Source organism: Palaemon carinicauda, chromosome 19 (assembly GCF_036898095.1).
Source record: "Palaemon carinicauda isolate YSFRI2023 chromosome 19, ASM3689809v2, whole genome shotgun sequence".
NCBI lineage: Eukaryota > Metazoa > Arthropoda > Malacostraca > Decapoda > Palaemonidae > Palaemon > Palaemon carinicauda.
In genome coordinates, this window is record NC_090743.1 from 117025113 (window position 1) to 117030112 (window position 5000).

Consider the following 5000-nt stretch of genomic DNA (forward strand, 5'->3'; position numbering starts at 1 on the left):
CACAATGTTTTCTCGTCCTGATATGGCGATTACTTGGATATTATGTGCAGAGAGTATGTATGACCATCTTGAAAGTTTAGGGTTGAGAGTAGTGGACCTATGGAGATGAGACAGAGGAGAGTGGTCGCTGTAGACGTAGATCGTGTCTTGTCCATCAACATAAATCTCGTATCTTTGGATGGTAGCTACGATGGCGAATAGTTCTTTCTCCACAGTGGGCCAATTTAGTTGGGAACCCATAAATCGTCCACTGGAATAAGAGACTGGTAACAGATCAGCTAGTGGGGGCAGGTTTCCTGTTATGGCTGTTATTGGAGCAGGATGCTGTAATAAAATGCCCCCATATCCAAGATCACTAGCGTCTGTTTGGAGATAGAATGGTTTGGTGAGGTTAGGTGCCATTAATATAGGAGGAGATGACAAGTAAGTTTTTAGCTGGTTAAATATTTGATCATGTTGTTGGCTCCAAGAAAAATTTACTTTTGAGGAAGTTAAAGCAAATAGTGGTCCTGTGAATGGTGAGAAATTTGGACTGAACTTAGAGTAATATCCTACCATACCTAGAAATCTTTTTAATTCCTGTTTGGTAGTTGGAACAGGATAAGAAGTTATGGCGCTAATATTTGCATCATGGGGTAATACTTTACCACTGCCAACTCGATGACCAAGGTAAGATACCTGACCTTTGCAAAAATTACTTTTTGCTAAGTTGATTGTTAATCCATGTTGTTTCAACCTTGAGAAAACTTTTTATCTTTTGAATATGGTTTATCCATGTGTCAGAGGCAATAATGATGTCATCTAAATATACAAATACTTTTTCCAAGTCCTGTAAAATTAAAGACATTACTCTTTGGAAGGTGGCAGGTGCGTTGGCTAATCCGAATGGCATTACATTATAACTAAATAATCCAAATGGAGTGATAAATGAAGAAATTTCCTTTGCCGTTTCTGTTAATTTAATTTGGTAATAACCCTTCAACAAATCTATTTGGGTTAAGTAGGTCGAATTACTTACTTGGTCAATGATATCTTGTATTCTTGGTAGAGGATACGAATCTTTAATTGTTAAATTATTAATCTTCCTGTAATCGGTACAAAGACGAAATTTACCATTTTTCTTTCCTACTAGGAGACATGGGGAAGCCCATGGTGACGCACTGGGTTCTGCCAATCCTTCTCTTATCAAGTAGTTCACTTCTTCTTTCATGATACCCAATTTCTTCTGTGATGTTCGATAGAAAGCTTGTTTAATGGGTGCAGCACCTGGTTGTAGTTTGATGTCATGATCTAGCATGGTGCATCTGCCTGGTTTATCTGAAGTTATACTAGGAAATTCATGGAATAAAGCTACTAAAGATTTAAGTTTTGATGCAGATAAGGGTTGTAGATAGTCTGATAAGTTTTCCAAGATCTTTGAGTTTTGAGAATCCTGCCAAGATGCAGTTATTGGATCATCTGCAAATTGATCCATAGGACAATCTATGTATGGTATGGAACTAGTAATCATTACCGTTTTACTTTCAGCTGTTGAGGGAGACAAATAGGCCTTTAAGAGGTTTATGTGGACTAATTGAGTAGACTTGCGCTTATCTGGAGTGGCGATTATATAGTTGGTTGGCGAGATACGTTGAGTGATGGTATAAGGTCCCTGGTAATTCTCTCGTAGGGGAGAGCCTGCAATCGGATGGTATAGCAGCACTGCATCTCCTACTTTGAAACTTCTGGTTTTAGCCTTTTTATCATAGTTAATCTTCATCTTCTCTTGAGCTGTTATCAAGTTAGTTTTGGCAATGGAGTGAAGATCTGAAAGTTTCTTGTTGAGTTCTGAAATATATTGGGAAAGAGGTACCTCATTATCTCCCAACTTCAGGATCCGTTCTTTGACTGAACTGAGGATAGTTCGTGGTCGTCGACCGAAGAGTAGTTCAAAAGGTGACATACCAGTAGACTGATTTCGAACTCCTCGTATGACGTACATGATCAGTTCCAAATCACAATCCCACTCGTTACCTGAACTATGGATGTATTTCCGGAGAAGATTTTTAATGGTCTGGTGAGTGCGTTCTAATGCTCCATTGGTCTGTGGATGGTAAGCTGAGGATGAGACTTGGGTTGTATGGTAATCTTTCATAGCTGTTTTAAAAGCATGACTCATGAAATTGGTTCCTTGATCACATTGTAGTTCATTTGGAAATCCTACAACAGTAAATATGGACACTAGTGACTTTAGGATGTTCTTGGCTGAAATGTTTCTTAAAGGTACTGCAAATGGATAACGGGTAGTGGGGGCATAAGGCCGTAAGCAAGTATTTCATGTCCCCTTTTTGTCTTAGGCAAAGGGCCTACACAATCTACTATGATCTTACTGAAAGGTTCTTTAGGCACAAGTATAGGTTTTAATGGTGCAACTGGTACTTTCACATTAGGACTACTTACTTTTTGACATGTGGTACATGTTTTTACGTACTCTTTAATGTCATTCTTCATGTTTGGCCAATAAAAGTCTTGACTGATGCGTTCATATGTTTTAGTGATACCAAGATGAGAGTCAGCAGAGTGGGACAATTCTAGGATCAGAGGTCTTATATCCTTAGGAACAACTACCTGGAACAGATCCTTCCAGGTTTCTAGATGACTGTTCTTGCTGGACCTGAATTTTCTCATTAGTACATTATTATTAATATAAAAATAAGAACACTTGTTGGTATCCTTTGGTTTCACTTGGTTGAAACACTGCTGTAGAGTGACATCTTTCCTTTGTTGATAGCTAAATGAATCAGGCTGGATCTTATATGTACTCATCAACTCGTTGAAATCCATAGGTTCAGAGACTGGCAACGGGTTTGATGATGATTCAGTAGGGGTGTCCTTTTTACTGCTTCGTGTCACTGCTAAGCATTCCTCCTGTACAACATCACCTGGAGATACTGCTATTAAGTTTGTTAAGACAACAGAGTTAGCTATGTCATTACCCAGGATTACATCTACATTCTTGCATGGTAACAGTTCTGGATTTACAGCTACTTCAGTAGTTCCAGAGAAATAAGGACAATGAAGGTTTACATTAATGAGAGGCAACATAGACTTACTGGTTAGGTCATTAACTGCAACATACCTGCGAGTTTCACCTTTATGTCGTATTACTTTAGGAGAGACGATCGTTTGAGAGGATCCAGTGTCTCTGAGTATGGTTACAGGTTTACCATTATTTTGCCTGAGCAAGTGAAGGGTGCAAACGCTTGGGACTCGTGTGATGCACAATGGAAGGTCTTTTTCTTCTCCACCTTAGGTTTTGGTTCCTGTTTGGGCAGATTCATTTGCTTAGGAGAGAATTGAGGGGAATTAGGTTTTCTCTTCAAGTATGAAGCTGCACAATGTGGATCAGGACATTCTGAAATATGATGTCCTTCTTGTTTGCAGTATGTACAAGTTTCCTTAGGTCTAGTTTCTCTATATGGGGTTTTACCTACTTTATGAATAAGAGCATAGTTATCTGCCTTTGAAGCGGCTTTCTTAGGGTCAGATTCATTCTGCTCTCTTAGATACACATTAATGCTACCTGGTATTTTCCTTAAGAACTCCTCCATTACTATTAAATCTTTCAACTGCTCAAAAGTTTTGACATCTACTTTGTCTACCCACTTCTGAAACTGTTTAATCTTTCATTCATAAATTCTAAAAAGGTCTGCTGAACTTGCTTCTGACTATTACGAAATATTTGCCTATAACCTTCCGCAGTAATAGAATAAGCATCAAGGATTGCTTGTTTAATTATGAAATAATAATGTTCCTCTAACATAGTGGCACATACAGATAATGCTTTACCTTTAAATGAGTTCCGGATGATTAAATACCATTTGTCCTGAGGCCAATTGAGATTCTTGGCTGTGTCTTCGAACACAGAAAAGTAGTTATCAGGTTCCCGTTCTTCAAATGTGGGCAGCAATTTCTGCACCTTGCCCACATCAAAGGGTTCGGGAATTAGCTTACCTTCTTCCTTTTCTTTCAGTCTTATAAATGCCAGATCCCGTTCTGTTACTGTGGCCGCTTCTCTCTCAATCTGCAGCCTAACACGGAGAGCTTTGTTTTTCTGTTCACTTTCTTTTTCTTGTTGCTCCAAAGCAGTTGCAGCAGCTTCCGCAGCAGTTTCCACCTTGATACGTTCTAGGGAAGCAGCGGCAGCAGCCGTGCGCTCAGCAGCAGCGGCTTTCCTCTCTTCTAACTCAGCGGCGGCAGTTGCGGCTCGTTCAGCAGCAGCGGCTTTCCTCTCTTCTAACTCAGCGGCGACAGTTGCGGCTTGTTCAGCAGCAGTGGCTTTCCTTTCTTCTACCTCAGCGGCGGCAGTTGCGGCAGTTGCGGCAGTTGCCGCTGCAGTTGCGGCAGTTGCCGCTGCAGTTGCGGCAGTTGCCGCTGCAGTTGCGGCAGTTGCCGCTGCAGTTGCGGCAGTTGCCGCTGCAGTTGCGGCAGTTGCCGCTGCAGTTGCGGCAGTTGCCGCTGCAGTTGCGGCAGTTGCCGCTGCAGTTGCGGCAGTTGCCGCTGCAGTTGCGGCAGTTGCCGCTGCAGTTGCGGCAGTTGCCGCTGCAGTTGCGGCAGTTGCCGCTGCAGTTGCGGCAGTTGCCGCTGCAGTTGCGGCAGTTGCCGCTGCAGTTGCGGCAGTTGCCGCTGCAGTTGCGGCAGTTGCCGCTGCAGTTGCGGCAGTTGCCGCTGCAGTTGCGGCAGTTGCCGCTGCAGTTGCGGCAGTTGCCGCTGCAGTTGCGGCAGTTGCCGCGGCAGTTGCGGCAGTTGCCGCGCGGCAGTTGCCGCGGCAGTTGCCGCGGCAGTTGCCGCGGCAGTTGCCGCGGCAGTTGCCGCTGCAGTTGCCGCGGCAGTTGCCGCTGCAGTTGCCGCTTGCATCTTCATCTTTTCCAACTCCAGCTGTAGATTTAGTTTATCTAAGTCACCATTTGGATTGGTAACGGTTAGAGCTCGTACGTCAGCCAGTTCTTCTTCTGGAACAA